A 23,136-nucleotide genomic window follows, 5' to 3' on the forward strand; every position below is an offset into this window, starting at 1 on the left:
GGTGAGAATTTAAAAAGCCTAACAATCCATCAGCATAAGGTCCTGAGTAGCACACGTGCCAGAAAGGGAAGTCTGTGCAGTAATGATGCCCAAGGTGCCAATCCTGAAACAAAAAAAAAAAGGCTTTCTGATGTTCTCCCTTAGGACGGCAGAGAAATACACTCTCTCTCTCTATATATATATATTTTTTTTTTCATTTAAGTGGTTAAAGTAGAAACTATTTGGAATTCAACAGTCATATGAATGAATAATTACATTCCCTAAAGTCCTACAGAATGGGAAAAAAAAAAAAAATTTGCAAACCATGTATCAGATAAGGGGTTAATATCCAAAACATATAAAGAACTCATACAACTCGGGGGCCTGGGTGGCTCAGTCGGTTAAGCGCCTGTCTTCGGCTCAGGTCATTATCCCAGGGTCCTGGGATCGAGCTCCACCCAAGTCGGGCTCCCTGCTCAGCAGGGCACCTGCTTCTCCCTCTCCCTCTGCCCCTCCCCACTGCTTGTGCTCTCTCTCTCTTTCTGTCAAAAAAAAGAAAAAAAAAAAGAACTCATACAACTCAAGAGCAAGCAAACAAACAAAATCCTCAAATTACCCAATTAAAAATGAGCAAAAGGGGGCGCCTCGGTGGCTCAGTTGGTTAAGCGACTGCCTTCGGCTCAGGTCATGATCCTGGAGTCCCGGGATCGAGTCCCGCATCGGGCTCCCTGCTCAGCAGGGAGTCTGCTTCTCCCTCTGACCCTCCCCACTCTCATGTGCTCTCTCTCATTCTCTTTCTCTCAAATAAATAAATAAAATCTTTAAAAAAAAAAAAAAATGAGCAAAGGATCCAAATAGACATTTCTCCAAAGAAGATATCTGGAAGGCCAACGGGTACATGAAAAGATGCTCAACGTTGCTCATCATCAAGGAAATGCAAAGTAAAACCTCAATGAGATATCACCTCACTCCTGTCAGAAGAGCCAGCCTCAAAACGACAAGAGGTAACAAGTGCTGGCCAGGATGGGGAGAAAAGGAGTCCTCGTGCACTGTTGGTGGGAATGCAAACTGGTGTAGCCGCTGTGGAAGACCGTGTGGAGAATCCTCACAAATTACAAACAGAACTACCCTATGATCCAGGAATTCCACTGCTAGGAATGTCTCCAAAGGTCAAGAAAACATTAATTCAAACAGATATCTGCACCCTCATGTTCACAGCAGCAATAATTTATAATAGCTAAGACATGGAAACAGCCTAAGTGTCCATCGACAGATGAATAAAGAAGAGGTATGTATATACTGTGGAATATTATTCAGCCGTGAACAACAAGGAAATCCCCCCACTTACAACAACACGGATAGACCCTGAAGGCATTCTGCTAAGTGAAGTAAGTCAGAGAAAGATAAATACTGCATGATCTCACCTACATGTGGAATCTAAAAAAACAAACAAAAACAAAAGCAAAACAAACAAACAAGCAAACAAAAACTCATAGAAAAAGAGATCAGACCTGTGGTTACCAGAGGCAGGGGGATGGCAGGGCGGGGAATCAGAGGAAGGTGGCCAAAAGACACAAAGTTCCAGCGGTAAGATATGTAAGTACGCGGGATGTGATGTCCAACGTGATGACTAGAGCTACCACTGCTGTGTGGTCTATAGCAAAGGTGTTAAGAGAGTAAATCCTGCGAGTACTCACCACAGGAACACTTTTCTCCCTTTCTTCTTTCTTTTTATTGAATCGATACGAGAAGACAGATGTTAGCTGAATCTGTTGTGATTATCATTTCACAAAATATGTAAATCAACCCATCACGCTGTATGCTTTAAACTTATGCAGTGATGTATGTCAACTGTTTCTCAATAAAACTGGAAAAAATAGTAATCACATTTCTTGACAATGCTAAATAAACAGACAGTGGGGCTTGTAAGGAGGGTGAGAGCCACCTGCTGACTTGCCTGGCTGGAATCAGCAGGTTTTTAATAAAAGGGCAGCAGACCCTTCCTGTGGTGGGTAATCAGAGCACACAGGGCTTCGGGTGCCCAAGAAAGGTGCCACCTGGTCTGGGGGGTGGGCCAACAGTGTGAGACCCCAAATTAAAGATGAGAAACCATGCACATGCAGACAAGATTGGTCAACTTGGAGACACCTAACGAAGAAAGATAAACAGGTGAGCAAAGGGACCAGGGTGTTTTCTGTTTCCAGATGGGGGGCAGCCCCTCGCCCTGTCGCTCTATCATCTTCTCCTGGGAGACTCTGCTCTGAGAGGGGAGCAGTCCTCCAATACCAACGGGAATGCTTCCAATCCCCCAGGAATGCCATGGCTGAGAGGGGGAAAGGCTGGATGATGCACAGGGGGCTGACCCTGGCTCAAAACGGACAGCCAGCCCATGCAGGAGAAGCTAAGCCATGGCACACTCAGTGCACAGGGCACTTCTCCAGGGAAAGAACAGACAGTAGATAGGGATGTGAGTCGGTCCCCTCCAGCTGTGTGACTTGTGACACTCAGCCACCATACTGGAGCCTCAATTTCCTGCCTCACCTGTGAAAAATGAGAAACACACCCAGCATCTGGAAGGCACTCGACAGATGTGTTCCCTTGCCCTATTCCCTGACTCCAGATGGGTGCTAGATCGCTACATAACACAATACGCCACTCTGAATGCTCAGTGGCCACTGTACCCTGGCATCTGGTAATCCCACTTAGCAAAGGATATTCAACCAGAACCAGCAATACAACTACTGACTCCAAAGGAAATCAACAAGTAAACCACGGGTGAGCCACTAATTAATGGAAATCACAACAAAACTGATTTCAGCAGGATGAGGGGAACTGAGAAGTCCAACAGTGAATCCCTTTGGAGGCCTGTTGGCTACAGTGAATCAGCCCCAGGGATCAGTGCTTAGAGTACGACACCCAGCCAGACAGCTCTGCCCCTGCAGTTCAAAGGGAGGCCCCGGGCCACTGCCCGTCGCCCACATGACCTGGGCCTGCTGGCACACAGGCCCAAATCCCGCTCCGCTCCCCCAAGCCAAAATCTCTCTTGGTGCCCTGCCCAGGGTGGTTCACGGCCTGCTGCCAAAGCTCCCTGAAGCGGAACCTGACCAGTCTCTCTGAGCACCCTCCAGTGGCAGCCTCCCAAATCTGTCCCCACCCACAGACACTTCAGTCTCGGATTCCAGCTATCCCAGATCGGGACTAGGCCCAAACAGTGCAGACCCGCACGGGAAACAATTAGGCACCAACTCACCAGAGACCCAGGGAGAGGGGTACCCCAGAACAAAAACAGCGTTTTTAAAAACCTGCTGATATTCCACCCAGGTGCCAGGCTCTTCCCGATGAACTGACCAGAACAATTAAGAAGCTTAAGCTTCAGCCCCTGCCTTTAAAGAACATTAGGCTGCACTGAGCTCCCACCTGGATCACACACACATCCAGCACAGGCTTCTAAAAGCACTTAATATGCTCCAGAGCCACAGGCATATATTTGTGCTGTATAATTAGATGAATGAATCAGAATTTGCTTCTTACAGGAAAAGGCAAAAAACATCCAACACTCTGACACGGAAGCCTGATAAAAAGATGGTTTTCAGGATGAAGCTCACAAAACTAAATGAATATGCATGTTAAAATTTTAAGTGTTTGACATAAGTTAATTAAGCCAAAATAAAGTATGCTGTGAATCTAAAAAAAAAAAAAAAAATCTGCTGGGTGACTGGAGGGTGAAGGAGACAGACACATTTCCCCAGAAAACAGAAAGTCAGCCTAAGTGAAGAGAGTGGAGACACCGTAAAGGAAGACTGTTTAAATACACAGTGAAAAATGAACACCGTGGGGGAGGGGCTTGCCCTAAGCACAGCCCTAAGGGAGTAAGTGCCTTTCTTGGGAGAAGGCTGTTTTGGGCATCTTCATGCCCCAACAATTGCACGGCTGAGGCTGAGTTCAAAGACAAAACAGCGATGGGGAACTGGCTGAATGAATGACCCCAGGCTTGGCCCAGGACATCAGGGTGTCCACTCTTGAATGTTTTCCCTGAAATGGACAGGCTAATGGCATCGGGCAGAGAGTGCTCACTGGCGAGGATGTTCTAAGCCAAAGTGACAAAATAGATGTGGATCAATCACAGAGACCAGATGGCTCACGCTCCTGAGTTTGGAGAGAAGGATGAAATCAGCGCTCAGTAGGCCAAGACACACAGGCCGTGGTTACCGGGCACCAGTGAGCTCCTGCCGGCCTCAAGGACAATCAAGGAGGCTGCCCACATGTCAGGCTGGCAGGTAGACTGTACTTAGTTTGGGGCCAACAGAAGACTAGAACCTTTTGAGGAAAAGGCACTTCCGTGTGCACAGGAAACAAAACTTCATCTAACTACTTCATTAGAACTGTTACAGAATAAACCGGCAAGAAAAAAATAGGGGATCTTCTCTGTAAAAAGCAGCCTTTCAAAGACTGATGTTCCTTCAGGAAAGTTCCAATAGCCGTTATTTGCCAAAGACTTATGCGCCCGTCACTTGCTGAGCATTTCACGTACTATAGCACATTTCATCCCTCACAATAATCCCACGAGAGGAGGACCATCATCTTCCCCATTTTATAGAGGAGGCCACTGAGGCTCACAGACGTTGAGTCATATGCCCGAGGCCACAGAGCAGAAAGTGACGGAACTGAGATGTGAGCTCAGATCTGTCTGACTCCAGAAGCTATACGCTCTTTCTACTCTATTATGCAGGAAACCTATGCATCGAGGAAGAGGAGGAAGAGGCTAAACTAAATGACCTTTCACAGGCTCCTTGTTAGTGAAAACTCGAGTCACCGAGAGGTTAATGTGGTGGTGGTGGTTTGGGCACGGAAGAGGAAATGAAATGGGCATTGTGAGAGCAAAGAATCAAGCGTGGGGCTCACCCAGGGTCAGGACTAAAATTATTCTTATTTAACACTTTTATAACTACCCCAAGAGAATGCAGAGTGAAAGAGTCAGGGTTGCAAACGAACTCTAACTTCCCATTGCGTGACCTCGGGCAAATCACCAAGCCTCTCTGTACCTCAGCTTCCTCACCTATAAAATGAGGAAAACATTGGCTCCTACTCAAAGGATAATGTGGGGCTTTGAGGGAGCAATGCAGCTTTGTTTTCAACAGCCTCTTGGTTTTAAAGGGTCCCCAAGCTCCTCTTCCTAGAGATTCTGATTTGCTGGGTCTGACAGAGAAGCCTAGGAAAAAGTGAAAAAATGCCCCTCAGGTACTAAGCACCGTCCCTTCCTTGCAGAGTACCTGATAAATGATAGCCAGAAAAAAATAAAAGATAAAAGGCACTAGAGGGGCCTGGGTGGCTCAGTCGGTTAAGCGTCTGCCCTCAGCTCAGGTCATGATCCCAGGGTCCTGGGACTGAGCCCCAAATTGGGCTCCTGCTCAGCGGGGAGTCTCCCTCTCCCTCTACCTCTGCTCGTGCTCTCTCTCTCAAATAAAAAAAAAATCTTAAAAAAAGAAAAAAGGGGGCGCCTGGGTGGCTCAGTTGGTTAAGCGACTGCCTTCGGCTCAGGTCATGATCCTGGAGTCCCAGGATCGAGTCCCGCATCGGGCTCCCTGCTTGGCGGGGAGTCTGCTTCTCCCTCTGCCCCTCCCCCCTCTCATGTGCTCTCTCTCATTCTCTCTCTCTCAAATAAATAAATAAAATCTTTAAAAAAAAAAAAAAAAGAAAAAAGGGACTCAACTCTGAGTAGTGATAAGCCAAACCTTATGGGAAGATTACAAGGGAAACTTTGACCAAACAGGAGGAAAAGCAGCCAGTAAACTGTAACAATGGCAAGGGCAATATAATACATGTAAGGAGAAACAATCAAGACCATGTCAAAGCCCGGGGGCAACAGTCAGAACCCCATAAAAGGACCTCGATGTCACTGTAGGTCAGACTGTCATACTGCTGTGGTCACAAAGGCCAAAAGACAAGACGGACAAACCGTTTTGTCCAGCACCACTCTAAGAGTACTAAAAACAAACACACTGCCCACCTATCCCCCGCCCCCCATAAAATTAAGAGATTCGTCTACACTGAGAACACTGGCTACTGTCCACCAAGAAAGACAACTTGTAAAACCAGAGGACAGCCACCTAAATGGGTTGTGTGATGGGGAGGGCATGCTAAGAAGGCCAGAAAGACCAAGGCCAGGAGGGCCCAGAGATAAGGCAGGGTGCCAACTTTGTCACCAAATCCTGGAATGACAGAAGAGGTACCATCTGTTGACGCTCAAGGGAGACCAGAGGAGAAGATGCCTCAACATCCCCAAAAGGAGGATACGTAAATGCATCACTGGGTTTGGACAAGAGTTTTAATGCAACTGGAGGGGGGGGTTCCCCCTGGGGTCAGAACCAGAACCGTCTGCATTAACATCTACATAAGGGATCTGAAGGCAAATACATGTGTAGTAATTATGGCTGCAAAAGGGCCCTGCCTCTCTCACCAGTGAGGTGACCAGCAGCCCCAGCGTGTGCCTTCAGGAGCACACAGCCAAGTGCTTCCTTGCCACACTGGCTCCTAAAGGTATGGATTTGGCCTGACATGATGAATTTTCATGATTTCTAGGAGTTCTCGGAAATCCAGATGATGGCAAGAAGTGTAAATACAGAGAGACACACATCATCCTTCTCCAAATAAAATGAAACTGTTAATAAAAGTAACATGACAGTGCTCTAGATTTTTTTAAGAACACTAAAATGCTTCCAAACGTGCCTCACCCTTGGCTTGAGCATTTAAGCCACACTTGGAATTCTAAAGATGTCACAGAGAAGAATTACAGATGCACTAAAGGTCTCCAGTTTGGAAATGAACTGGATTTAGAATTTGCCATCCAGAGTCCTCAATGTGCTACTCATCTACCCTGTGATTCTTCTCCACACAACCACCACCAACATGCAGACCAAAGTCCTTGGGGAGACCAGACGGAATGAATGATGGGGCTCAGAGGGGCTCTTCCCAATACCAACCGCTGTAGCCAATCAGCCCTGACTTATGGGGGGCACACACCTAGGACAACCTAAACCCTGCCCTAGTCTTAGAAAACAATTCCAGAGCAATCAGACATGAGAGGGGAAAAAAGCACCCATATTGGTAAGGAAGAGGTTAAACTGTCACTATTTGCAGATGACATAATACTATACACAGAAAACCCTTAAGACTTCATCAAAAAACTATTAGAAGTTATAAATGGATCCAGTATAGCTGCAGGATACAAAATTAATACCCAGAAATCAGGTGTATTTCTACACACCAATAATGAAGTAGCAGAGAGAAAAATTAAGAAAACAATTCCATTTATAGCCATACCAAAAAGAGTAAAATACCTAGGTATAAACTTAACCAAGGATGTGAAAGACCTGTACACTGAAAACTATAAAACATCAATGAAAGAAATTGAGGATGACACAAACAAATGGAAAGATATTCCATGCTCATGGATTGGAAGAATTAATATTGTTAAAATGCCCATACTACCCAAAGCAATCTGCAGATCTGATGCAAACCCTATCAAAATACCAACAGCATTTTTCACAGACCTAAAACAAACAATACTAAAATTTGTATGGAGGGGCGCCTGGGTGGCTCAGATGGTTAAGCATCTGCCTTCGGCTCAGGTCATGATCCCAGGGTCCTGGGATCGAGTCCCGCATCGGGCTCTCTGCTCCTTGGGAGCCTGCTTCTCCCTCTGCCTCTCTCTCTCTCTGTCTCTCATGAATAAATAAATAAAATCTTTAAAAAAAAAAAAAAAAAAAATTTGTATGGAACCATAAAAGGCCGTGAACACCAAAGCAGTCTTGAGAAAGAACAAAGTTGGACGTATCATAATCCCAGATTACAAAGCTGCAATAGACAAAACAGCATGGTACTGACACAAAAACAGACACATAGATCAATAGAATAGAAGAGAATCCAGAAATAAACCCGTGTTTATATGGTCAATTAATCTATGACAAAGGAGGCAAGAATACATAATAGGGAAAAGAGACCATCTCTTCAATAAATGGTGCTGGGAAGAAGGGACAGCTACATGTAAAAGAATGACTACTTGCTTACACCAAACACAAAAAGAAACTCAAAAAGCATTAAAGACCTAAATGTGAGACCTGAAGCCATAAAAATCCTAGAAGAGAACATGGGCAGTAATTTCTTTGACATTGGCCTTAGCAACATTTTTCTAGATTTGTCTCCTGAAGCAAGGGAAACAAAAGCAAAAATAAACTATTGGGACTACACCAAAATAAATGTTTTGCACAATGAAGGAAACCATCGACAAAATAGAAAGGCAACTCTACTGAATGGGAGAAAATATTTGCCAATGACATAGCCAATTAGGGGTTAGTATCCAAAATATATGAAGAATTTATATAACTCAACACCCCCAAAATAAATAATCTGATTAAAATTGGGCAGAGAAACTGAATAGACATTTCCCCAAGAAGACATACAGCTGACCAACAGACACATGAAAAGATGCTCAATATCACTAATCATCAGGGAAATGCAAATCAAAACCACGATGAGCTATCACCTCGCATCTGTCAGAATGGCTAAAATCAAAAAGAAATTTTAAAAATTTTAAAAATTTAAAATAAGAAATCACAAGTGTTGGCAAGGATGTGGAGAAAAAGGAACTCTCACGCACTGTGGGTAGGAAGGCAAACTGGTGCAGCCACTGTGAAAACAGTATGGAGGTTCCTCAAAAAAATTAAAAATAGAAATACCATCTGATTCCACTACTGGGTATTTACCCAAAGAAAGTGAAAACACTAATTTGAAAGGATATATGCACCCCTATATTCACCGCAGCATTATTTATAGTAGTCGACATATGGAAGCAACCCAAGTGTCCACAGATGGATAAAGATGATGCAGGGTACATATACAATGGAATATTACTCAGCCGTTAAAAAATATATATATATGAGATCTTGCCATTTGTGACAACATGGACAGACCTAGAGGGTATTATGCTATATGAGACAAATACCATACGATTCCTCCGTGGAATCTAAGAAACAAAGCAAATAAACAAAAAGTAGAATCAGACTCATAAAAACAAAACTGCTGGTTGCCAGAGGGGACAGGGGCAGGGGGACAGGCACAATGACTGAAGGGGAGTGAGAGATACAGGCTTCCAGCTATGGAACAAAGAAGTCATGGAGATGAAAGATACGGCAAAGGGAATATAGTCGATGGTACTATAATGGCATTGTATGATGATAGACGGCAGCTACACTTTATAGAGTTGCTGAATCACTATGTTGTATACCTGAAACTAATAAAACATTGTGTGTCAATGAGAAGGAGAGAAGGGGCGAGGGAGGGAGGGAAGGAGGGAACAATTGCTTCACGTCTGAACACCCTTCAAGCGTGCCCTGGCCTACATTAGGTCTAAGCTAGGAACTGACGGAACTGACCTTGTAATGTATCTTCCTGAAGATTTCAAATCGGACCACCCTATTACCCAGCCATTGCTTCTGCTCAGTATCTACCCTATGGAAATGCTCACGCGCACTGCAAAGAAGCATGTGCAGCCAAGTTTACTGGAACAGCTTTTGTAACAGTAGAGGATTTGGAAATAACTTAAATGCCCATCAATCAGGGGAAAGTTCTCAGGAAGGCCATGCAGGAGTTAGAATCAAGAAGTCCCAGATGTACAGACAGGAAGCGATCACCAAGATGTCCCGTTGTGGGGGCCAGGGTAGCAATAGCACAGTACGAAGCACAATGCACTGAACCTGTTCTAAGTTCTATAGGTATAAACACAAGTATGTAAAGCATCTGAATACCAACAAACTCCTAACAGAAGTTAACCTCTGGAGAAGGACTGGGATTAGGAGTGGCTGTCAAGGAAGATTTTGTTTCCTCTGGAAAGTTTGCGTTTGGATTTTTTTTTTCCTACAGAGAATGTATTCATGCACTACTTTGGTAATGAAAATTTCATTTAACTGCTTTAAGTTTTTTAGGAAGGACGGAAGGAACTGACCCCGCTCAATGTTTCAATAACGTGTTGGGGGCAATTTCTAGCTGAATCTGACACATGCTTTCCAGGAGGCTGAGAGCTCAGCAGTGCAGAGAGTGGGCTTTGCAACACAGATCGTGTTACAATATTACAAGCCCAACACTGTAGCTCTGTGGATCATTAAGTTTATATGCTAGTTCAAGGAAGAGGCAGGAAGAGAAAGTATGTCAGGGGGCTTTCTGGGAAATCCAATGGGATGTGCTAGGAGCAACTGCAGTTCTTCTCCTTGAGCGTTCTAGCTCTCCAACCCAGCCAGCTCACACACACCTGCCAAGAGGGGCAGCCTTTACCCAACTACACGTATCCCACCCTAGGCCTAGTTGTCTGTGCTTCAGACTCTTCGTATCAGAATTCCTAACATTAATCCGGATCCCATGGACTAATGAGAAGGAAAAATCTGTCCGCAAGAGCAGACAAGCACCAAAAATTATTTACTTACCAAGGCCACCTAACCATATAGAATACTGATTTTTAAACACACACTCTTCCGCCTCTTCAAAGCCCTACTCAGAAACACAACATTTTAATATTAAGAACCTAGGAGGCAAAACGAACCTGGGGTGATAGAAATCAGAGTTGTAGTACTTCTGGTGGGGGGGGTGATAAACTGGAAATGGTCACAAGGAACATGTCTGGGGTGATAGAAATGTTCTGTGTCAAAACTGATTAAAGATCTTAAGCTTTACTTAAGATCTAAGCATTCCACTGTATGCAAATTATACCTCAATTAAAAAAAAAGGGACTCAAACACTGTTTCTCTGCTGGCTGCAGCAGAACTTTGAGCTGTCCTATCAGACATCTGAAATCTCTGTTGTGCTATGTAAAGAGCTCGAGTACCATGGCGACAGTCACCATAAAAATAGATAACAAGATTAAAATGGATAGAGGACACATGAATTTAAGAACGGCACACCAAGAGCAATTCATTTCCAGCAGAAGAAAAATAGAAAGAGGAGAGGGAGTTTTTCATTCCGCCAGCACTGAAAAAAACAGCCACTGAAAGTGGTTGTTTTTACTAAAAGAGTTTTATGGCTTCCCTATACTCAAAGGACAAAAAAGGCTGTGAACGGTTATTTCTTATCATACTTTGCTTAAAAAAAAAAAAAAAAAAAAAGCGTACGACAGTCTGTTTCCCATACCTCCGGTAAGTGGCCCAAAGAACCAGTACAGACCAATTCAACAAACCCAGCTGATGGGCCATACTCTATGAGGCCCAAACGATACTGAGATAAAGGAGACCCGGGCCCTTCTTCATCATTAAGGGCACAAACATTTCCAACTATAGTTCTAAATAACTAAGTTCTGCCTGTATTTTTACATACATCTAAAGCTGTCGTTCCCTACTTCCTGCACCCCCAAATTGCTTTACTCCACGTAAAGAGAGCACTTTCTTGCCAAATACTGATTTTTCAAGTGCCAAAATGTGAGGCTGGATCACAGGGACACAGAAATGATCTTGTGACATTCTCCAAAGATAAGCCTCCATTCTCTCTGCAGAGCTAAGAAATTGTGCTATGGGATTTAGCCCTAGCACTGCCCACCCCACCCCCCGCCCCCCGGCCAACAAAAAGTAATCCAAAAATATCAGGAAGAAAATCTAAAAATTTTAAATAATCACAGTAGATTCTAAATAGGCAAGTAAAATTTAGGCAAAAGTAAACTAAATCAAATTTTATAGAAATAGAAATTTTATTTTCTATGTGTAAGCTATTAATAAATTGAAAAAGTAAACATTTTTAACTCGAACCACAAACTTATGGTCTGATATAAACCAAGTATGTGCATTCCTGGAAAACCCCACTCCAAAGTTTCTTTAAATTTGTCCTTTGTTCTTTGTCCCTAAACCTAGAGAGCCATCACAAGGTTCAGTCTTATCCCTGGTGTCAGGATAGTTTTTAATGTGCTCTAGCTGGTGATATGGGAGATGAAACAGAAGGAGATGATGTGATCAAGGGCATTCCCAGGTCCTCCACAGCCAAGCAGAGGATCCATCATTCAATTAAAGGGCTCCATCTTCATTCATTCGTTACACTGAATAAAACTGGCCAATAAACACACTGGTCTTCGACATGTTCATCTATTTTATTATTTGCCACTTCCACCCGCCCCCCCCACTTTCTTGCTTTTCTGAAAGACCAAATTCAGTTTTCAGCAGCCCTGGGGCCACAACCCTGACCAACCATGAAATAGTTCTCCTCATCCTTCCTAAAAATGACCCCAGAAGGGTCTCTCAAAAGTGTGGGGACTCATTTATAAACATTTTTTTTTAAAGATTTTATTTATTTGTCAGAGAGAGAGAGAGCACAAGCAGGGGGAGAGGGAGAGGGAGAAGCAGGCTCCCCGCTGAGCAGGGAGCCCGATGTGGAACTCGATTCCAGGACCCTGGGATCATGACCTGAGCTGAAGGCAGATGCTTAACCGACTGAGCCACCCAGGCGTCCCTCATTTATAAACATTTTTAAAAGAGCTTCCATGATGACGTTGACCCAAATACTATGCAACTAGAGGTATATATCCCCTATTCCACATTACCTTTCAGCGTTGACAAGTCACATAATAACCCTAAGAACTGGAAAGGACCTTGGAGGTCAGCCTAATTCCTGTCCTTCTCTCCTATAGCATCCCTAATCAATAGCATTCAGCCCAAACTGAATACCTCCGACAATGGGAAGCTCACTACTCCATGGGCAGACATTTCCGTTGCTGGACAGCTCTGCCAGCTACAAAACCCGTTTTCATAGTGAACTGAAGTCTGTTCTCCCCGTATTTAGGGTTAAAAGGAAACTTAAAGCTCATCCAGTTCGGTGTAATCATTGTACAGATAAGGAATCCTGTAATGTATAATCATTCTACAGATGAGAGATTGGAAACTAGAGAGGATAAAGCAATTGTTCTATCCACTGGTCATATTCCAACACCGGGAGCAAAAATGAGTAAATCTACTCTTTCCTATACCTGATAACCATGAAAGCACCATTATGTACCCACCGCATGAGTGTACGCACTCCAGTCATTCCTGATCCTACATCATCCTAGTGTCCCTCCCGAGGATAGTCTTGCTTGCTCGTGTTTCCCTTAAATCATGCCTCCCCGACCCCCTCATGGCCCAAAGGTCAAATGACCAGAAGTCATTAAAAATAGATCCGGGGCGCCTGGGTGGCTCAGTTGGTTAAGCGACTGCCTTCGGCTCAGGTCATGATCCTGGAGTCCCGGGATCGAGTCCCGCATCGGGCTCCCTGCTCAGCGGGGAGTCTGCTTCTCCCTCTGACCCTCCCCCTTCTCATGCTCTATCTCATTCTCTCTCTCAAATAAATAAATAAAATCTTTAAAAAAAAAAAAAAAATCCTGTGATTGGATTGATGAATTTCCAATCCAGTTATGAACTAGATTCAATTTTCTAAAAGCCTCACCCCACTCAGGGCTCACGTTAAGCCATGAACAATAGAACAATCTCAAAACTTTTCTCCTACATGATTTGCCCCCCCTCCGTATGCGTGGAGTACCAAGAGGGCTACAGTATGCTTGTCTATTCATCTGTTGATCTCCCTCTTTCAATTAGATCATCAACTTCAGGTCAGGGGCTGAGTCTTATTTTGTGACTCCAGTGACTAAACCAGTGCTTGACACACAGTAGAGAGGTACTCAAGATCAGTCACGGAATAAACCATCTACTTTTACCCTATCCTGTCCTTGAACAACAAAATGTTTTGTTTTGTTTTGTTTTTAATAGCAGTGATCAAGAGAATGAAAAGACAAACCACAGACTGGGGGAAAAAACAGTTGCAAAAGACACATCTGATAAAGGACTGTTATCCATAATATACAAAGAACTCTTAAAACTCAACAACAGGGGCGCCTGGGTGGCTGTCGTTACGCGTCTGCCTTCGGCTCAGGTCATGATCCCAGGCTCCTGGGATCGAGCCCCGCATCGGGCTCCCTGCTCGGCGGGAAGCCTGCTTCTCCCTCTCCCACTCCCCCTGCTTGTGTTCCCTCTCTCGCTGTGTCTCTCTCTGTCAAAATAAATAAATAAAATCTTTAAAAAGAAAAAAGAACTCAACAATAAGAAAACCCACAATTCGATTAAAAAATGGGTCAAAGATCTTAACAGACACCTCACCAAAGAAGATACACAGATGGCAAAAAAGCACATGAAAAGATGTCATCACATGTCACTAGGTAAGTGCAAATTAAAACAAGATACCACTACACACCTATGAGAATGGCCAAAATCCAGAGCCATGACAACACCAAATGCTGGTGAGGATGTGGAGCAAGAGGAACTCTCATTCATTGCTGGTGGGAATGCAAAATGATACAGCCACTTTGGAAGACAGTTTGGAAGTTCCTTACAAAGCTAAACATACCCTTATCATATGATCTGGCAATCACACTCCTTGGTATTTATCCAAAGGAGTTCAAAACGTATGTCCACATGAAAACCTACAGCAGCTGCAGATGTCTACAGCAGTTTTAGTCATAAAAAGTGCCGAAACTTGGAAGCAACCAAGATGCCCTTCAGTAGGTGAATGGATACATAAACTGTGGCACATCCAATGGAGTATTCTTCACTGCTATAAAGAAATGAGCTATCAGACCACTAAAAGACAGGGAAAAAGTTTAATTGCATATTACCAAGCAAAAGTAGCCAATCTGAAAAGACTATATGCTGTACGATTCCAACTATATGACATCCTGGAAAAAGCGAAACTGTCACCATAGTAAGAAGTAAACACGGTTGCTGAGGGTTGGGGGGAGGGAGAGATAAACAGGAAAGCACAGAGGATTTTAGGGTATAAAAGTACTCTGTATGATACTTAATGGTGGATACATGTCATTACACATTTGTCCAAACTCATAGAATGTACAACACCAATAGTAAACCCCAATGTAAACTATGGTCTTTGGGTGATTAGACATGTCAATATGGGTTCATCAATTGCAACAAATGTACCACTCTGGTGGGGAAGTTATGCATTGGGGGAGGGGGCCAGGGGGTAAATGGGAAATCTCTATACCTTCTCAATTTTGCTGTAAACCCAGAACTGCTCTAAAAAAATACATTAAAAAATATATAGCAGTGTTTTCCCCCACTGTGCTATAAATACACATTATAGAAAATACAAATAATAAATTTAAAATGTAAAAAAAGTCACTCAACTCCATCCACCCTTCCAGTATTAGTAATTTTGTATCAGAATTATTAGTATATTTACTTTCAGCCATTTTCTATGCACTTTGTTTCTTTAAGATTTGAAATCATACTGTAGAGGCACCTTAACTTTTAGCAGAAACATTTGTCCATGTTATTTTAAAGCTATTCCTAAACATTATTTTTTTTAAGATTTATTTGTTTTAAGCAGAGACAGAGAGAGCATGTGAATGGGAGGGGCAGAAGGAGAGGGAGAGAGAATCTCAAGAAGACTCTGCACTGAGCACTGAGCCCAATGTTGGGCTCCATCTCACGACCCTGAGATCCCGACCTGAAGCCAAAAGCAAGAATCAGTCGCTTAACCGATTGAGCCACCCACCACCCAGGTGCCCCCTAAACATCATTTTTAATGGCTTCATCGTACTGTATTATAAAGACCTATCCATCAGAATCACTTAGAGATTACTTCCAGTCCAGTCACACCACTGGATATTTAGGCTGTTTCTAATTTTTCACTAGAGTTTAAAAAAAAAAAAAAAGAAAAAACTTCGAATAGTCTCTGCGTGTAAACATCATCTACATCTTGGATCTGGTCTTCGCTGTACTTCCAGAAGTGGAATTAAACTTACCAGAACGTATGAACAATTCAAATTTTAAAAACTAAATCAGACTTTATATTTATCCCTTACTGAATTTCTTTTTTAATTTGGGCCTTCATTCTGGATGACTGTGAACCTTGATCTAGCTACTAAATAAGCAATCCATCCCACCTCTGTGCCATCAACGAAGCTGACAAACACACCTTCTGTGCCGCCATCCACAACACTGGAAAAAAGGTTGAACAGCTCAAGGCCAAGAATAGAACCCTGTGACACTCCTCTTCAGACCCCCTTCCAGGCTGACTCAGTGCCACTAATTAACAGTTTTTGCATATGACTGTCAAATTAATAACACCATCCAGCCCACATTCCACTGCTTATTTAATATGGACCATCATATCTTAAGAAACTGTTAAATACTTTACTAAAGCCACAATTCCCTCATTTCTCTGTTCTAGTAATGAAGCACCCTATAAAACAGGAAATGAGTTCAATTTGATACCATTAGGCTGACTTCTGGTTATCCTGACATCCTACAGCCACACACTTTTAAGCAAAGAGCCCTTCACCTTTGACTTCCGTTAATGTCATAACAGCAACGTTTTAAGTAATCAGATTGTGCAAGCTGCATAAAGCAGGGCGACGACTATTTGGTCCCACTCACCTGTAGCTCACCTGGGGAAATGCTCGGAATCACTGGTGGTTATGGTCTTGGGGGGTAAGCCAAACTGTCCCTAGACCACACAGACCTGAATTTACTCATTTCAGCTGGTCCCAAAATAAGCCTAGTTTTCCAGGGGTCATTTGCACTAACACCTGGGTTTGAACCAATAATTCTGTAGTCATTTTGAATCCTGGATTATGAATCTCTGGACCCTAGAGGCCTACCCCTTGGGGGTATCCTAGGAATAGGGAAGTAAGAAATGACACAGTCCCTCTCTTTGCTGTTCCTTTATTACTGACTCATATAACCAAAGATCCTGAGACTCTAATGTCATATGGCATTTGACAGTAGTGACGCACATCTTACCAAATTATTACCCCAACATCATTCTCAGAAGATCCGCGCCAGGAGCCACCATCTACCCATGCCAGCCAGAAGCAGAAAACGGAAGCGCTTGAGAGATCTTGGGGTCACTAGAAATTGGCCTCACAATACAGAATAGAGCCCAAAAGCCCTCTCTAGTTAGTACCATTCCAATCATCAGAAAAAATATTTCAAAGTCCTAGCCAGCAGCAACTCAGAAAGTGCCGCTGACTTGCCTAAAACAAATCACTTGCACACAAATATCTCAGATTCCATCATGTCACACTCCCAGCCACCCAGAGCCAGGCCAGCCATCCCAAATTCCCTAGGTTGGCATTTAAGTCTCTTGAAAGATCAGGTCACAAACCCAAAGGCCTGCAGACTAAACACGGAATGTAAAGAGACTGTACTCATGCAGAGGGGGTGCCGGGACTACGATAACTGGGGACCACAAGGCCTGTCTCCTGTCCACAGGGGGCCGCCACTACGCACTGCCTGATCTGATTCTTTAAGAGAGTCCCCAGTCCAGAGGTTTTCTGGATTGTTCCCAATTCTTTAAAACCCTTGTATACTCCAAATTGTAACATTTCTGTAGGCAGAACACATTCTTTGGGTCACTGGTTTACAACCCCTACACTTTGATCCTAACCCACCTTTCCAGACCAGCTTCTCCCCCCTCTCTAATAAGAACCCTCTTTTATTCACTCTTACACACACTGTGCACATCCTAACTCCAAGCCTCTGTCCATGTTACATACCCCCCGACCTGTGCGGCACCATGAGACACCCCGAGTTCATCCCAGACTTCCTTCCCTATCCCCAAAAGTGTTCCCAAGCCACTCCAGCACAAGCTGCTTGCCCCCTCCTATGAACCCTACAGGGACTTATTTTTCACTTTGGCATTTAATCATCTTGCCTTGTTCCTTAATCATAGGTATACCTTCTCTCTCCAACTAGCCTGTAAATGTTCAATCTCTGCCTTATGCTTCCTTCCACTTACAGCACTGGTAAGGGGAGCCCTGCACACAAGCAGCTTAATAAACACTTACTAGATGTGAAAACTCTCTATAACTGTGTTTTTCAAACTGTGGGTTACATCCATGACAGAGTGGTTAAGTCAACTCAGCAGGAGACAGTAAGCATTTTTAAATGAAAAATAAAAGAATGGAAAATAAAGAATCAAAGGAGATTGCACCAAGCAAAAGAAAGGAATACTTCAGGAATTTAAATTAGATTTTTATATACATGATTTAATGTACCTAGGTCATGATGTAAATTTTATTTCTTAATGTAGGTCACAGACAAAAACAGTGCCAAAAAAAAAAACCAAAAAACAAAAAACAAACACTACTTTTTAAAGAGTAAATTAGTTCCACCACTGCTCCATGAATTTTTTTTGACAGTCATATATTCCCTATAAAGGAAAAATATCTGATGGACGCCTCTGCCCATGCAAAGCAGCTTCCCCTAGTTCACTGATCCTGCACCTCAGAGAAACAAGGAGGCTCAGGAACTGTAAGTACATTCTCCACTCCATTCTGCAACTTTTTGCAATCATCCTCCAAATTCACCAGCCCTCAGATGTTGCAAGTTGAGGCTTGGGGAATTTGCTCAGCAAATCACCCTAAGTCACCCTTGCGACAAGAAAGCGGAATTCAGAGCTCAGGAAAAAACCTGCGCCAGCTCCCCACTGCAGGTCGCTTGGTTCCTGGGAACCAGCAATGGCACAGGTTAGGACAGACCTGGCCCTGGGACAGGCAGTCTCGCTAGGCCCCAAATTCCCTCCTTGCTGGTCACCTTGCTGCTCCCACATCTTGTGGCTTCCCCCCCGCATACACCTACGAAGGGACACCAGGACTAAGTTGCAGGTCTCAGTGGAGAGCATTATTCAATTTGTTTCAAAGCCCAACAATTTCTGCACTTAGCAAATTCCATTCTTCCCTCCCATCTCCAAATCCCAAGTTGCTTTGCCAACTTCAGGTTCAGGACCTGGCAATGTCATCTGAATGGCAATACAGAACAGAGTCTTCCAATTCAGACCCTCGCTGCCACTCACTAGCGTCCTCTACTGCTAGGACCTATGACCAAGAAAACATCCCATGCAGAGTGCCTTCCCTCTCCCAGCTTTGGCAGCCCGGTTTCCCACCAATCTCAGAGCTTCAGCTGCTTGCAAGACACCTATGTTTGGACGTCTTGGCAAATACGAACCTCTGCAGCCTGTCAATTGCTTCTCTCCAAAACACACATTTCCGATTTCTCGAGTTACCAACTACAGCAGTTCCGAGGCCCTGGCGTGTAATCAATTTCCACAAAGAATTAATTTCCATTCATCTCCTTCCTTCACCCTGCCCCTGTCAACAGATTATTTCAACAGTAATGCTTCTAAAATCCACCCCCTTTTCCATTTCCAGTTATCCCAGTCCAAGCTCTGAGCACTCCACAACTGTAACAGTTGACTGATCTGTCTCTGAACATTACTTTTACAAACCTTTCCAAACACCCATTACGTCACTCTCTGGCTCAAAAACCTTTCATGTCTCCCCAGTACACACAGGGTAAAGTGCAATTCCCCAGTCTGGCTTTCTAGGACTTTCACAATCTTAGCCATTGTTCCTCTCCATCTTTATCTCCTGCTCAGGAAACGTTCCCTCATCTGGCCAAGCCCATCTCCTGTCTCTCAGGAAAGCCATGTTCAATCGCACCTCAAGACCCATCTCAAGGGTCTCATGCTCCAGGAATACAGTGCTGGTGATTCCTGCCCATAGACCTCTTCTCTGAGTTTCAACAGCATCTCTTCTACACCTCGAATTTTGACAGTTAATTGTGCCTTATCTTGAGGTCTTATTTGACATGCTCAAGGCTTTCTGTCTCCTCCAGGAGATTATAAACCCTGAAAGGAATCATTTCAGGTATCTTTTGCATCCTCCCTCACCGAGATAAACTGTTGGAACCCAGTCTCCTCTGGCACCTGTCACTTCTCCCTCTCTTGCCTTTGGGCCTTGGCCAGTGAGTTATTCTCAAAGTGCCTAACTTATTTCGTAACTTAGTACCCTCACTCCATTCCCCAACTCTAACCTTTCCTTTGATATTCCTCCTCCCCCCCTCCAGCATTTACAGTAATTTAGGCAGCCATAGCGCATTAATTTGAACTTGAGCTCTCAAATCACTTCCACCCGGTCAGTAGGATTTCTGAGGCCTTAGATTTCTTGTCTGCCTCTTATCATCTCTCCCTGAGAGCCTGGCACGGTGCTGAGAACGCAGCAGCCCCTCAAAAGTACCTGTGGAGTTGAACTTAATTGCTGGTTCCCTGTGTTTCAAGTTCCTTGAGACCCGGAACCTCTGTTTACACAACACCTCAGGAGGGTGTCAAAAAAGCCTTCAATACCTGTTGATCACTCACTTTCAGGCAAACTGCACCAGAGACACTCTTCTAGAAAGAGGAGTGTAAAGAAGAGAGTGGTGGCCTGTAGGTAACCCTGCGCCTGGAGGCCTGACATCACGAAAACGCCTGCCTGGTGGGAATGTTCCAAAGCCACCGAGAACTGCCCAGGACCGCCTGAAATCAAGGAGGCGGTCGCACCCCCACCGTCTGGCAGGTGGGCTTCTTTAGCTTTCCGAGTCAATCCCGAAGTGAAGGCGCGGGGCCCTTAACTCCAAGACAGGGAAGAGAATTCTGCCTTTGCAATTGTTTGCACATGACCAACTCCCAGTCCAGGCCCCCCACCCGAGCACCCCACATGCCCACAGTGCCGCGTCCAAGCAGGGCCAGGGGCCTCCGGTGAGGAGAGGCAGGATTAAACCGCCTGGAAGGAAGTGGGGGTAGACAAAAGGGGACAGAAAGGGTGGAGGGCAGCCCCCCGAGGTGGAGGGTGTGTCGCCCCGCGCGTCCCGGAGCCCGGCACTCGCCCGCTCGCTCGCTCGCTCGGTGGAGTGGGCAGGAACGCGCGGGGCGCCGGGAGGGCTGGGCTGCCGGCCCAGCCGGAAAGGGTCAGGGAGGGGGCAGGTCAGTCTCCGTCGGAGAGGCGACTCCGGACAAGCGCTCCAAGTTGGGGAGGGGGTGCCTCTGCGAGCGCCCGCGGCGGGCAAGATAAACAAGGCGGCGCACGGGAGAGCGGGCGGCCACCCCCCACCCAGCCAGCGCGGGCACTGGCACTGCCGCAGCGCCCCCGCGCCCCGACCGGCCGCTAACCCGGCGGCGCCCGCCTCCCGGACCCTCAGGCCGCCGGCCCGGCCCCCGCGGGCGTGCGGAGCGTGGGAAGTTCCCGGGCCGCCCCCGTCCCCGGGCTGCAGCGCCGCGAGGTCCCCGCGCAGCTCACCTCGCCCCGCCACGAGCAGCAGCGCGGGCCGGGCAGCTCCCGCTCGGACAGCTCGGCTTGGCTCGGGGCTGCAGCCGCCGCGGCCCCTGCCCGCCCACCCGGCGCGGCCCACCGCCCCGCTCCGCTCCGGCCGCCCGCCCGCCGAGGCTCCGTTCGCGCCCACCTGGCCGGCCTGCCCTCCCTCTCCGGGACACTGCGCTCACGTACGCGGCCGCGGCCACAACCCGGCCCGGATTCCCCGCCCGGGAAGGGAGCGGAGGAGCGCGCCAGCCAGCGAGCGAACGAGCGAGCCTCGGGGACACACCCCCGCCCGCCCGGCCCCCTCCCCAGCCACAGGCGCCGCGCGCGCACGCGGCCTGCGCGCCCCCGCCCGCCTCGCGTCCCCGCGGCCTGCTCACACACCCACCGCGCGCCGGGGATACACACCCCCGGCCGCTCGTAGACAGTGGGCGCTCAATAAGTGCCCAGCGACTCCTCACGCACATGCGCACTTGAACCTGACCGAGTTGTGACACCCCCCCACCCCCACCCCAAAATCGGAACCGGCGGCTGCAGCCCCAAACCAAACTTGAGAGTTTGCCTTTTTTCACTGACCCGCAAACCGAGCCAAAGTTTCTTGCTGTTGTTTTTCCAGGCCTGGCTCTGGGATGGGCTTCTCCGTGAGGCCGAGCTCGCCCCAGGGCGGGAAAGGAAGCCAGAGAGCTCTGGGCGCCAAGGACGGGAGTTTGGCGGGGGCGATAGAGACCCAGGCCGCGCAGCCGGCACCCGCTCCGAGCGCAAGCGAAAGCGCGAGAGGGAGGGAGCGTTGGAACCAACCTTTCCATCTCCTTTTTGGGTTAATGTTTTCTTCTCCATTTTATGACATTTTACTCGATTTTTACCCGTTCGTAGTTGTAAAGTGAGGTGTTATTTACTCTTTCTGGTATTAAATGAAAGAAAGTTAACTATTAGCTTTCAGCCCTTATGTAAACGATACCAGTTGCTTTTGGCACCGTTAGGCTCTGGCTTTTGTATAATTTGTAACAAGGAGAATTGAAGCTGTTCCATTGTGTTGCTCTATGTTTTTCAGAGATAAGACCACAGAGTTACAACGGTAGTGAGGGGCCCCAGTGTCTATAGGTATGGGTAATATACATTTATATTCAAGTAAATGTAAGGAATAGAAGAAATAATTCCCCTCCCCCCAAAAGTTTTAAATAGTTTTGGACATACTTGTTGCACTTCTTCAACTTGAGGTATGCTGTTTTTCTTGCAGGGAGGCAGTGGGGTGTGTTCTGGAAAGGACTAAACTTTGCAGTCAGACAAGCCTGGTTTGCAATCCTGATTTTACTGCCTTATCTTTGTGATAGCAGATTTTTATCTCTCTGAACCTCAGCTGCTTTATCTGTAAACTGAAATAGAAAGCATAGGTATAGTGCCTAGCTCATACCAAATAAGCAATATTGTTTCCTTTCCCTCTTCTCCCACCATTAGTTACATAAGAAAAATATCAAAGTAGAACCAAATTCTTATAGGACATACGTTTTCAACTGGGGGCGATTTTGCCCCCAGGAGACATTAGCAACGTCTGGACACAAGGGGGGCGGTGGTTTACAGAGGAGGGGAGAAGTGCTGCTCGCATCTAACTATGCTGCTAAAAACACCCTGGAATGCACAAGACAGCCCCACACAACTAAGAATTACCTGGTCTAAAATGTCAGGAGTACCACTGTTGAGAAATCCTGCTCTAGGATAATTCTGCTCTCAAATAGTTCACCAAAGACTGATTCTACCTTTCAACTCTCATCCTCAAGGAAACATTCTTGTTTTGAATTTAAAAGAACAAGAATGAAGCCACAGTAGGGATCACAGCAATTCTATTAATGCACAAAAACCTTTCCTTAACATGAAAATGCAGATTCGAATTTTACATTTTATTAAAAGAGTATTTTAGTTAATTAACAATAACGTGTGCTCCCTTGTTCTTAAGGTATTTTATATATTATGTATTACTACGGTTTATAAATAGTTTAATGTTCTTTCTTCCCTTT

General features: G+C 45.5%; 1 protein-coding gene across 2 annotated transcripts in view; it reads right to left on the minus strand.

Moving 5' to 3' along the window:
- ZNF395 (zinc finger protein 395) overlaps positions 1–21,364 on the minus strand; it is a 47,413-nt gene extending 26,049 nt beyond the window's left edge. Inside the window, exon 1 of one of the 2 annotated variants that reach the window (XM_032389079.1) lies at positions 21,270–21,364. The gene's annotated coding sequence lies outside the window, so the exon portion shown is untranslated. Of the gene's footprint in view, positions 1–21,106; positions 21,160–21,269 lie in introns of those variants that run through there. The other variant, XM_032389078.1, reaches the window with a different exon arrangement.
- Positions 21,365–23,136: the final 1,772 nt, after the last annotated feature.

Source organism: Phoca vitulina, unplaced genomic scaffold (genome assembly GCF_004348235.1).
Source record: "Phoca vitulina isolate PV1807 unplaced genomic scaffold, GSC_HSeal_1.0 scaffold53, whole genome shotgun sequence".
Lineage (NCBI taxonomy): Eukaryota > Metazoa > Chordata > Mammalia > Carnivora > Phocidae > Phoca > Phoca vitulina.